The sequence below is a fragment of the Neofelis nebulosa genome, chromosome 5 (genome assembly GCF_028018385.1).
Source record: "Neofelis nebulosa isolate mNeoNeb1 chromosome 5, mNeoNeb1.pri, whole genome shotgun sequence".
In the NCBI taxonomy this organism is placed as follows: domain Eukaryota; kingdom Metazoa; phylum Chordata; class Mammalia; order Carnivora; family Felidae; genus Neofelis; species Neofelis nebulosa.
In genome coordinates this window covers 107831062-107845369 of record NC_080786.1, presented here as the reverse complement: position 1 = coordinate 107845369, position 14308 = coordinate 107831062, and positions in this window count along the sequence as shown.

The window sequence follows — 14308 nt, the reverse complement described above, 5'->3', positions numbered from 1 at the left end:
CATCTTTAGTCTTTTTCATGTCCCAATCAATCTATCATCAATCTAGCTTTTTACCTTTCAAACAATTTATAGTTAAGGTCATACTGCATATGCAGCATTTGCTTTTGCTTCTTTTCAAAGAAATAACTTCATAAATGATCATTTTTCAACATATTTAAATATTTGTAATGGAAACAATGTTTAATAACTATATATATATATATCACAAAATGGAGTGGTTAATTAAACTATACCATGAATGTTGGCCTGAAATCCTTCTCTACACAGATGATTTTAAACTGCTTCTTTTTCTTGTTGCTGTAAAACAATGCCAGAATTTCTGTCCTCCAAAATATTTATAAAAATTGCATGCACCCATAAGAGAGTATTAGAATTTATATTAACTTTCTGAATATACACAGAAATATTTCCTCAAGGTATAATTTAATGTGTGTTAGTGTGTGGGTATGTGTGTGTATTTACAAATCACATACTCTAAAAAGAGGCATTTCTTTCATAGAAAGATCATATTAATTAATTATGGTTTAAGAAATATGAAACTCAGTTTAACACTTACCTAATTTTTATTATTTTTTATCTATTTTTCCTAAGACTCTTCCAAATTGACTAGGCCTACCTGACTTCAGAGACACTAAACAACAACAACAACAACAACAACAATAATAATAATATTAGATTGGACTTTATGAGCCCAGTAGAATTATTGTGATATGAAACAGCTACTATAACTCCATGTTTTTCTCATATTCTTATTTGCCAAGTAAAAGCTGTTATGCTATCAGAAACAAAATTATCTATGGGGTCTTAGGCAGCAAAAGAAATACTATGGCCATGGGCTATTTCCAAATCAACGCTGGAATAAAGGGTTTGAGACAGAAAATTGGTACACCCAGGTAATCTATCTGAAAATGAAAGCTGTTGAGCCACTACTCAGGACCACAGTAGTCGTGTCTGGGGAATTCTAGACATTCTGTAGCTGTTTTCTGGAGTTCAGTGTAATCAATCCAAGCAATCTCACTTGCTTCGCCTACTGTACAATGGGTTGTGCTTTTTTTCCCCCTTTATTTTTCCATCTATGACTCAAGATTAAAAAGTACCAGACCGTGAAAGAATTCTACAGTGTTAGAGTTCATATTGCTGTAATTTCTCTTTGTTTTGTGTTGTGAATTCTCTTCCTTTTTGTTCTTACTTTTTTTTTCCTTTGTATAAATGAAGTCTAAATCAGTTACTGCTGCATAAAAGAGTAGGCCACTGATCTGAACGTCAAGAAAATTACGATTTAGTGAAATAATTATACATTGAACTTGGGTGGGACTTTTTTTCCTCACAACCTTTCTTGCACTTAATCATTTTCACACATCCCCCATCAGATCAGCTCTCTCTATTTCACAGCAAGGAAATTTGACTAGGAGGCAAAATGATATGCCAAGGATTGTCAAACTTATTAAGAACCAAAATGAAAACAGAACTCAGTTTCTCAACAATAAACCATAGTTTTATATTGGTAGCTGCCTGTATGATTTTTTTTTCTAGGTAGACTATCTCAGCTAAGTAGAGAGCTTACTTTTTAACAGATTTATGCATAAGTAACAAAAAATCAGGAAGATTGTATAATACTAACTCTAATGCTTAGACGTAAATATCTGTAAGGCACAAGCAATTTTTTCAGAGGTCAGTATTTTCTGAATTGATTTGTGTTTATTTCTTTTTTTTCTCAATCTCCCTTTTATTATTTATTTATTTATTTAAAAATTTTTTTTAAATATGAAATTTATTGTCAAATTGGTTTCCATACAACACCCAGTGTTCATCCCAACAGGTGCCCTCCTCAGTACCCATTACCCACACACTCCTCCCTCCCACCCCCCATCAACCCTCTGTTCTCAGTTTTTAAGAGTCTCTTATATTTTGGCTCCCTCCCTCTCTAACTTTTTTTTTCCTTACCCTCCCTCATGGTTTTCTGTTAAGTTTCTCAGGATCCACATAAGAGTGAAAACATGTGGTATCTGTCTTTTTCTGTATGGCTTATTTCACTTAGCATAACACTCTCCAGTTCCATTCATGTTGCTACAAAAGGCCATATTTCATTCTTTCTCATTGCCACATAGTATTCCTTTGTGTATATAAACCACAATTTCTGTATCCACTCATCAGTTGATGTTTATTTCTTTTTTTAATGGGACATGGAGCTGGTTGTGTGCTTAAAAAGAACCTTCTTTCTACCAAAGCTGCATTGACCATGCATGTACTCCAAGAAATTCTGACATGATAGATTTGAATTGCAGAGACTTACTTAGAAAGCAGACCTGAGCTTAGAGCTTTTGATGCAGCACAACAAAAATTTAAAATATTTTGAGTATCCCTCTTGTGACTTATTTTGACTGGTTCTAAATTGTTTTGTGCTTCTTTTCTCTCTGTTTTTTCCAAGTCCTTTAACCAAAGATCACTGGAACATACCTGCATTTCAACAAGTTGAGTATATTTCTCATTTTAGCAAAGGAGAATGCACACCATGGGGAAATGTGGAGCTGGCTCACGTAGTGAGTATTATAAAAGGGCCTATTTGAGTTTTGTTTAAATGGTACTAGGGAGAATTCAAGGAAATGGGCTTATTTTGAATGGGTGCTTTCATGAAGTAGGGACAATTCTATGACTGGGTCTCTTCATAAATTTTATCTAGAAGAAGGATAGATGAGAGCAAGTGTAACACTGTGATTGGTAGAGAAGTGACAGACAGCTCATATTAACCAGATTAGGTGAATAGTTAGTTATTTCTGATTTATGTAACGTTGATGTTTTTCCTGAGAACATGCATTATTATTAAGGGGTTTTTTTTGTGTTTGTCTTGATGTACCATTGTCACAGTGCAGACTTATCTCCTGGTGATGTTTTTGAAACTGTTGATGTCCAACAGAGGAACACTGAGGCCAAGTTGTGAAGGCCAGGCTAGCTCACTGCAATACTAAAGCCTAGCTGATACTATCAGGCCAGCTCCTGGTTATCATAGGCTGCCATTCTCATTCTCACATAGTCACCACCCAATCCCAGGCCTGAAGAAGATGTACTCAAACGTCAAGTAGACAATAGATGAAGAATAATGGAAGGCAAAAGAAAAGAAGTGGCTTAAATTGCACTCTAGCATAGATTAAAGAAGACATTGCACTTCACAAATAAATAGCCAGCCAATTTCACCAACAGAAAGAGCTATGTATGTGTTTGGGACAAAAGCCAGCTATGATCAAGAGCAGTGTTCATTTTACTATAAGAAAAATGAAGAGACAGAGAGACAAAAAGAAGATGAGGAACAGGGAGAAGGAGAGAATTTATCCAGAAACGTGGGACTGACTAGGATTCAGACAAACTGATCCTCATCATATAAAGACCAGGTTCTTCCACAGAAATTAAGAAGCCCCATGTAATTCTCATTTATACATATAGTATCTAATCACAAAGTAAATATATATGTACAGTATTTCGTTGGTGAAACATGGAATTTGGACTCAATCTTCAGATATGGCACTTTTTCTGTATGTTTATACATTTGTATTTGTTCATTACACTGGGTATTTATATATTAATTAATTCCAGAAAAGTGTGACCAAGGACACGCAATATACTAAGTGGAAGTGATACTGAATGATGCAGTCAAATATGGGTGCTGCCCTTTCAGAGATTACATTTAATGTAAAGACACATATACTAAAAGGAATTAGAGAAACATTAAAGAAAAGATTACTTGCTAGAATGGGCTACTGTTTCCTTCTCACATTGCAATCCTGAAGAAGTCAGTAAAATTAGAGATAATGAATTGAGGGAAAATGAAAACCCATATTAAAAATTATGAAAAACTCCCAAGGAGAGAAAATTTATTTGTGACTTGAGGGAAGAAAACCGCAGACCATGACAGGGTACAGGAAGCACAATTAGGGAAGTGGTTTACTAATGGCCATAATTGGCTACCATGCTAAGCCATGCTTAGAAGGACACCAGGAAACCAGTCACTCCCAGGAGAGATGAGTAGATAATAACGAATGATGCTAGCCACCACTCCATTCCCCACACACCCAAACTTACATACTAAGGCTAAAGGAGCGTAAGAAAAGACAAAGCTCTTGGAAAAGAGCAATATCTAGAGTAAAAGTTCAAGGAGTTACCTCGGGGAAGTGAGAAGACTGCTGTTAGGAAGTGTGGAACAACCCCTAGAGGCAACTCTGATTAATGTAAACCCCATACAAATATCCCCAACACATACTCCTAATAAACACATGTATACACACACACATACATTTCAACTCAACTAGAGGAGCAAAAATTAGGCCCAAATTTTGAAATCTCCCTTCAGTATATAAATTCCCAGCTAAAGTACTTGCCCCAGGGAAATAGGAGTTGAATGGCAGAAAATTACCACAATGGTTATGAAATAAATAAATAGCTGGTCAACTAGTGTAAGTACAATGAGAAATAAGGAAAAAAAAAACATAGAGAAAAAGGTAAAGTATTTAACATAAATATAATAGATATCTGAGAAAGATAGGAAATATAGGTAACATCAAGCATTAATAAATAGCCATGAGATGAATAAAGGATAGATACAGATAAGGAATAATTGAGTGAACTATAATATCAAGTTGAGAAATTTTCCAATGCAAATACAAAAATAAATAAAATATAAAATACACCAGAAAGGTAAAGTATGATAAGAAATAATCAATAAATAACAGACAATAAACATAGAAATTGATATGTTAACATATATAAGGAAAAAGTAAATGTAGTAGGAAGAATAGTTGAAGAAAAATAACTGCAAATTTCCAAAAATTATTAATGATGGATCTTAGATTGAAAAGCTATATAGGGAACTAGCCAGACATATGAGGAAAACTTATGCCTAGACACTTTAAAATAAAAATCAGTAAAACCAAGGGATAGTTAAAAATTAATGTAAAATATTCCAAAAAGCTAAGAATTGTCTACAAAAGAACAGGAAATATATTGCCATCATATTGAAAAATCTAAATTGCAATAAATAAAACAATGGAGTAATATTTTCAAAATAGTAAAGACAAAGAATTTAAAACAATTTTGATTTTGATATAAATAAACATTAAATATGATGGCACAGTAAAAATATTCTGAGATTTATATAATTACTAAAATTTAATTTTGCAAAGAATTATTTTTGAAATATTCTTGGAGAAAATATTTTAATTAGAAGAGAAATAAATCCAAGAGAAAACATCAACATATGAGTAGTAACAGCAAATAAATATATGGTTTATTTTCCAAGATATCCAGTACAAAATAAAAATGACATATTTTAAATTACAGAACTAAACTTCTCAAAATGCACAAAAATATGTACATTAGGTTTTATAAAGTAAATGGAAAGGAAATGACAGCTTGCCTGAACAGATAATAAGATAACAGCATATACTGTGTTACATGCAATGAATTTCTAGTATCAAAAATACTAGATAGCAAATAGCAAAGAGGAATAAAGATAGCAAATTGACTGATGATATAGAATAGAAAAGATGGGAAAAAATCTGTATAAGTGACTATGATAAAAATTGGAAATACATGGTTAACTTTAGTAGATGTTATTGGGGAATTTCATAGTATGTGAAAAAAATGAAGCTGGATTTCTACATTTTACTGTATGTGTAATTGGTCTCATGAGTGAAGTAAGCTTATTTTTGTATTTTTGTGTTATGAATGGAAATGTATGATTAACTCAACTTTTCTGATAGCACAAAATATAGGAAAAAACAAATACCATAGTCACAAAAACTGTGAAAGGTATTATGTATTTGGTGCTTTGCAAACACTGAAAGGATATATAAACCTTACTTATTCCAGTCTTACGATAATTTTTAGAAGCATATTTAGAGACTGTAAGTCCTTATAACAACAATCTAGGTGTCTCAGTTTGATTGTCATTGTTATCAGTTATGCATAAAACTATGATAACCATGAAAAAGATTCTCACATAGTAATCTAAAAATCTGTTTTAGTCTCAATAATTTCTACTAATATTCTCCTATCAAACAAGAAATAAACTTTTTTTTTTGCTTTAAATTCAGAAAGTTTAGCATAATACCATTTTGTAACCTAGTTATATTATTTATTTATTTGTTTGTTTTTTGGAAGCCTAGTCATTTTAAAACTCAATGTTTATATGCATGTTATATGCTATTTCATATTTAACTTTAGCTTTCAGAAGAAAAGAAACAGAGATATTACCATATATTTAAGGATAAATAATTTGAAGCTAAATTATATTTTTTGAAATAAATTAGTAATAGTTCTAGCTTAGATTTTCCTCAATTTGTTCTTATTTTCTTGGCTAATATAAAGTCTTTTTTTTCTGCAAATAAATGTACAAAAAAAGAGAGTATTCAATTCAGAGAAATTGTTTCAGATCCTTAACCAAAACTTCATGAAACAAATTTTTAATCCTTCCTTTTTCTCTAATATATTCTACCTAAGCCCCAAGTGAAGTCATATTTAATATTAACACTAACCAAGAGATATTTTCTGTTTTTAGATAAAATTTGGAAAAATATTGATTTTTTGTCTTAAATTATTTTGAGTATTTTTTCAATATTTTTTCAATTTTTTAAATATTTATTTTTAAGAGAGACAGAGACAGAGCATGAGTGAGGGAGGAGCAGAGAGAGAGGGAGACACAGAATCCTTAGCAGCCTCCAGGCTCTAAGCTGTCAGCACAGTGCCCAATGCAGGGCTCAAACCCACAAACTGTTAGATCATGACCTGAGCTGAAGTCGGAAGCTTAACTGACTAGGCCACCCAGGCACCCCTTATATAGAATATTTTTAAAATAAATCTTTAAACTTATTTTCCTCTCGGTATTTTCTTACATGTAAAAAAAAAAATCCCTCACAGTTAAAAAATGTTTTAGACAAAGTAAAAATAATAATAGGATTAGAGTAAATCCATTACTATTCTAAAATATTTTTAGGGCATAGAATTTGTTAGAAATACATTCACATAAATGTTGCATTGGGGTCGTTTTTCTTTTCACTTTTTTTTAATTTTTAAAAATCTTATTCCACTCTGGGTATATTTATTTAAATGAAATTTATGTTTACATTCACTTGTTAAGTGAGAGAATCTGGTAATGGATAATAAAATAATGCTGAATGCCAGTGAATCATCATATGATTTAAACTCAGTTATTAATCAGAATTCTTATACTGAGTCTTCTACTTAAAAGTATCTTTTAAAATTGTATCCATTGTAAAATAAATATTTTCATCAATTTCTCAAAATAGCTTTATTTAGGGGCACCTGGGTGGCTCAGTCAGTTGAACATCTGACTTTGGCTTACATCATGATCTTGTGGTTCCCGAGTTCAAGCCCTACATCAGGCTCTGTGCTGACAGCTCAGAGCCTGGGACCTGCTTCAGATTCTGTGTCTCCCTCTCTCTCTGTTCCTCCCCTGCACATACTCTGTCTCTCTGTCTCTGTCTCTGTCTCTGTCTCTCTCTCTCTCTCTCTCTCTTAAAAATAAACAAAGATTTAAAATGATTTGAAAAATAAGCTTGTTTGTGTTTGGTTCTGGACACTAAGCTCTAACAAAACTCTGAGATAACTTCTAAAGGAGAGATTCTGATACAGAAGTTACTGATTCTTGAAGAAATTTTTAAGTAGATCAAAACAGTTTTGAAAGGAAAACAGGCGTATTTCTACCTTAAAAACAAATGCATGTTTCAAGAGTACTTGGAGAGTCTCTCTCTTACTTACAAATCTTAGATATTTTATATATATATATATAATTTGTTTAGAAGAAGATGAAGGAGGGTGAAGAACAGATCCAGTTAGGAATTCAAAGACTTTTTTTAAGGAATCAAATTTGTTAAGTTTTAGATACTACCATGTTTAAACAATGGAAATCAATATATTGATCAAATAAATATTTTAAATAGGAAGTGTGTCTTTCAAAGTACCTATGTCCTATAAGGCATTTAGTAAAATTCACGTGTTTACTTTGAAGTTTGGTATAGAGTTTTGGCTTATTACATTCCCACTGTGAGGTTAATGCAAGTTTAAAATTTCAACCAAACTTTTCTTCAGTACTTTCTAACTTCCCTTCATCTTTCTTCATACAGCTATTACCATCTATGATTATAAGGAAGAATTCAGGAAATTTTTAAGTAGAAACTATCCATTTACTGCAAACCAGTCACAATGTTCCATGCAGAACAGACAGAAGAGACCCAGAGCCAGAAAATTCTGACATTTAAAAGGTCCTGACACTATTCAGAGACTCATAACCAGTTATAAGACAAGGATAGTTCATTCTCATAATGGGGCTATTATGTAGCTATGTAGTATGGCTCTGTTTCAGATTATTTCTTCTTTGATAGCATGACTCAAAAAGGTCAAGAGTTTGCCATTATATTTTCCTCCTACACTTTGAAATGGACTCTTTTTAGCCATTTATTATGATTATTCATTAGGAAATTCTCTATATTGATTGACAATAGTTGAGGAACTGATTATTAAATAATTTATCTATGTACAATGTTACTTTCTTTTTATTCATTACTAAAAATCCATGCATTTTTCTTCATATTTGTATAGTTTTTGTCTTGAATTGTAGTGTTGGAAACGTGCCCCTGTATCTTCTCATCTGGTCATTATTAAAAGAATTGCATTTATTTGTTACGTATATTATCAGTAGTGTGTATGTCTGTAACTGTGTAATAGTATATGATGACTATTGGCTTTAAATAATTTGTCTAATTGGAACGATTCAACTATGAAAACTGCAAATAAGAGAAATGTACTTGAACTAGCAGGAACTGCAGGGAATGCATAATAAGGATACAGAGCTGCCCCAGTAGTCTCAAGGGTGGAGATCCCAAACCTCAGGACTGGATAGGCTATGACCTCACATGATTATTTCCATGATCTCGGTTATTAAATACTGCAATTTGGACTTAGACTATAGTTTTGTGAGTCATAGTGTAGTACTCATCCCAGCATACAACTAGGATTAATCTAAAAGCAATCACAAGCCTCATGGGTGTTGTATGTAACTGAAATCTATAACTCCTGAATAGCCTATTCAATTTTTTTTCCTTTTGAATTAAACTCTATGCAAAGGTACGCACTCATATCAAGAAATCCAGGACAATGGTGGATTTAATGTCCTTAAATAGCAATTGCAATGAACATTTGTCGACCTTTCCTAAATGCATTTATGTCCATTGGTACAAGTGCAATTGCAATAGTAAAATAGCTATAGATATGAGTTCCTTATGTGAGTGCTATGGGAAACAATATGTGTACCTCCAAGAAGAGAAGTGCAAACATTGTGCTCACACAAAGCCACATACTCATGAGGCTCTGCTGCCCCTTGTGTAGGGCATGGGTTCAGGATGAGAATAAAGTGCTTACTAATCCACGCTATAGAAGAATGGCTAAATAATCATTTAGCAGGAGTTCCTTAACATCAGACAAGCAAATTTCTTTATAGCTGTGTCTGAAAGCATTGCTGGTTTTGAATGCCTAACTAATTCTTCTTTTAAGATAACATGTGATGAGTTGGAGGTCACTATGTAATGAATACATTACAGATATTGTGTTTTTTGAGTGGAAACATGTGAAATTCCATTCCAATAATTGCCTAACCTATGAAATTTCTGCTTAACATTTAAAATAACATAAGTGCTTCAGCTTTCTCTGGTGAATCCTTTATGGAAGTCTGAGTGATTTGCCACTGAAGATAGGAGCAGAAAAAAAAAGGTTCCAAGTCTTAGAGAAATTTTGGAATACTGGATGTTATTTTCACATATTTCTGCATGCTACAAGAAATTCACAGCAGAGAGGGAAACAGAGAGAGATATATAGTGACAGAAGAAGAGAGAGAGTAAATAATAACATTTCTCCTAATTTCATGAGGTAAGAGTAAATGTTCTCAGCTTCTCTATTGGGAGATGTTCTATATGGCACTTTTTATTTTCTTTCTTGTGTACTTGTATCTTATGTAGTATATATCTTATATACTTCAGAATATATTTTAACTCACTTTTCCTATCAACCCTAAGATTTTTAAAGTAAAAAATGATACTTCATTTTCTTTTTAACTGCAGCAATAACTGACTCACTGTGGATATTTAGTAAACTATGCCATTGGCAGTTACATGGATTATCACGCATAGTCCCAGATAGATCTACTGTTTCAATAAGCAGGAATGAACAGTAGAGCAGAGCTTAAGAGTAGAGTCGAAATCACTGTACTCACAGACTATAAAAGGATGCCCCCTCATATTTTTGGGGTAAACTATTGGTAGATCAAAAATTGTGCAAACCTGGAGGGGAGAAGGGGTATGCCCCACAAAGATTGCTATTTTGGGAGCAAATAATTTTACTTGGAAAAAAAGGAGAAAAGTACAGTGTCTGCTATTTTTTTTCCTTTTGGAAACATGTAGTAATGAGTAAACTTGTAATCAAATCTTCAGGGCATTAACGAATAATTGACATGTGAATCTATAGATGCCTAAACATAAGAATTAAAACATACCTGGAAGTCCCTAAGATAAGTTGTGATGAGTGGGCAGTTAGTAGGCTTTGCCTATGTGTGAGAAGGCAGGATATTAATGGGGAAGACTAGATGCAGCAGACACCCAAGATTCCTAAATGGATTTTGAAAGGATATCACATGTAGTATATTTACATATTAAAAAAATACAAATAAACTAGTTAGCTCAGTCTATGGCTGAGCTTAGTGTCTGTCTACTGTGTGCTTGCTTTTTTTTTGCCTGGAAAGTCAATTTACTTCTCATTTAGAAAGCAGGTTGGCTAAAGGAACAGAGAATTGCAGATGCACAGGATGTATTGAAACAGGGTTTATTAACTTCACATTTTCTCACCAGAAAGCCTTTTTACTGTTGTGAAGAGAAGAAAATCCAATACATAACTTTGGAAGCATTTTTTTTATAAGCCTCCACGATGAGTCGTTCATTTGTCTCAGAAGAAAATTGAGTTTTGTATTGGAAAATGTTACTGAAATATATTCAGTTTCTACATTTCCTAGGCTTTGATCTGGAAATCTGAGACAGTACAATCTATTAACTAAATCTAATAGTAAACTGTATATGTATTTTTAAAAATTTGAAGCCATTTTATTTCATAATCACAAGTATGTGAATCATAGAAATCCAACAATGGATAAAGGAAACCACAGAAATGATTCAAATGAAAGGAATGCATCTAATTAAAAATAATTATAATACATTTTAAATGCCTTCAGGTATGTTAGTTTCTATCATAAAAAGAGAGATTTCAATCTGGTGAACTTATATATTTAATTTCTCGTAAAGATATATTACTTGTAGTTCACAAATAAATGAGAAAACTGACTGAAACACTAGACCTCAGTTCTCTGATGTTTGAACCCTATTACCTGCAGAACATTTTTTGTCTAAGTGTAGTACTGTGAAAACAAACAAAAGGAACCTCATTAAAAATGGAGTCAGGAAGCCCTGAAGGGGGAGCTCTTATGCACCTACCCTTAGAAGCAAACCTAGCATTCCCCAACAGGAAAAATCTTACTTTACATTCCCCAGAGGAGGAAGGAAGAATTTTTCCTTGCCCAACAACAGACCAGCCAATGAGAAATTTTCACAACCAGCCAATGAGAAGCTATGACAGCCCCTCACAGCTTACTTCTTTCCCCTTTAAAATCAGGCCCTTCTGTGTTCTCTCGACTTGCCAATGGTTCATAGTTTACTTGTCCTGAAGTGCAATTCTCTGCTATTCTCAAATAAACTCATTTTGCTAGTAAAAGCTCACTCTAAGGTAAATAATAACTACAATAAGAATGGACACAGCCAAAATTTCCATCAAAAAGAGAATGGTTAAATTTGGTATTTACATACCATTGAATACCAGAGAGCAAAGGAAAAAACAAACGTGAAATACAACCATACACGTCAATATGGATAGATCTCTACCACAACACACACACACACACACACACACAGACACACACATATATGTGTGTGTGTGTGTGTGTGTGTGTGTGTATACATATACATGTATTATGTTATTGTTGCCACATAATATTAAAGGGCATAAACCAACTGCAGAATACATACACTATAACCCAATGTATACAAGCTTCAGAAACATGAAAAAACTAAACAATATGTTGTTCAGGAATGCATAAATATGTTAAAAATAACAAGAAAAGGAAGGAAATGGTAAGCAAGAATTCAGAATAGCAGTTACATCTGGGGAAGAATGGGAAAATTTTAACCTGGGAATAGGGAGGTAGGTGGGAAGTACAGTGATAATATTTTTAAGTCTTCTATAGATGTTTGTTTTCATTATTATTCTTTAACCAAGTTCTTTTCTATTTGTGATAAATATCATTTTTTTCCTTAAAACAACTTTCAGAGCAAACAAAAGAAACCTATTTTAAAGCCAGATTAAGTCCATGTGTCTTCTCTAAAAGCCTGCTAAAGGGTGAAATTCAGAACAAATTGTTAGTCACTGTCTTTTATAAATCACAACCTTCTTTAGCTGAAGTATTTAAGAAAATAACCTCTGTAGCCACACTATTATAATAGCCTCACTATTATAATGCAGTAGGCTGCATTACTTGCATGTGGAAAGGATACAACTGTTCATTTCACTCTATGCAACAATGTTTAGCATCGATGTTACTTTATTGTAGCTTTACTCCAGGGTTTCCACCTTCACTTCTTGGATTTTGAAAGTATAAGCTTTTGAATATAAACTCTCCTGATTTATTTAAAAATTTTATTGCAATTGTTTGAAGTCTCTAAGCCACAGTTTAATTATCATTAAAATGATAATAACACACACCACATAGCATATTTCTTCAGATTAAAATATAAATAAATAAATAAATAAATAAATAAATAAATAAATAATAAAAATTTCTTGCATGACACCTAAAAATTAAGAAATATTAAATAGGATTTACTCTTTTTGCTTCTTTTTTTCTTATTTCAGCTTCAAGTCCACTCTTGTAGCTAGACCCACAGGAATGCTATGACTGGTTTTGTTTTGTTTTGTTTTGTTTTTTCTTTGCACTTCCTTTAGTATTCCTGATCTGGAGCTCCAGTTTCTAGAGTATTTTTCTTCCTCTTATTTTTAATTTATCCATTCTTTTTGTTGTTGTTGTTGTCGCTAATATTTATTTATTTATTTATTTTCAGAGACAGAGGGGGTTCAGGCAGAGCCCAGTGCAGGGCTAGATCCAACAGACCATGAGATCATGACTCTAGCCCAAATCAAGAATCTGAAGCTTTCTGACTGAGCCACACAGGCACCCCTACCCATTCTTTTCTTTTCTTTTCTTTTCTTTTCTTTTCTTTTCTTTTCTTTTCTTTTCTTTTCTTTTCTTTTCTTTTCTTTTCTTTTCTTTTCTTTTCTTTTCTTTCTTCTTCTTCTTCTTCTTCTTCTTCTTCTTCTTCTTCTTCTTCTTTTTTTTTTTAATTTGAGGGGGCAGGGAGGGGCAGAAGGAGAGAGAGAATACTAAGCAGATTCTGTGCTGAGCATGGAGCCCGAGGAGGGGCTCAATCTCATGATCCTAAAATCATGATCAAGCCAAAGTGAAGAGTCCAACGCTTAACCAACTTGCCCCCCAGGCACCCCAACCCATTCTTTCAATAGTAATCCAATCTCCCTCTCTCCCTATCTCTGTCTCTCTTTCTCTTTTTCCAAACTTACTTTTCTTTTCTAAACTATTGTCTGCCCGCCTGACCAATAGCTTGAGTTTCTACTTTGCTGTTACATCATTGCTGTTGCTGTGTTGGTAGGTGTTCTCATGAGTCATAAAGAAAATAAATATGTGAAGAAACCCTCATTTATCCTTTTCTCTAAATTAATGCGGTTATTCTCCCATGAACACTCCCTGCTTGAATACACACAAATCCATTATGTAAATAAAAAAATTTTAATAATTAGGTTTTTTTGTCAAATAAAACTTTAAATTTTATTCGCTGAATATTTGCTGTAAGAAACTTGAAGATCAGGGTATTGTTTACACTTAGAAAGCAGAGACCCTATTTCAGTATTGCTTGGTGTTATATCTTAGGACTAGTTGGATTGTTTATTCCCCCCAAAAAGCATATGGAATCATCAATCAGAATTAATCTTTCTATGGGCATAGAGTCAAGATTTTCTGTCACATTTAAAATTTGGGAGAGACACCTGCAGAGCCTTCCACATAGTTTAAAATTAGCCAGCAGTACATTTTTGCATATAGTACTCTAACATACCAGTACTGTAGATATGTATATATAAA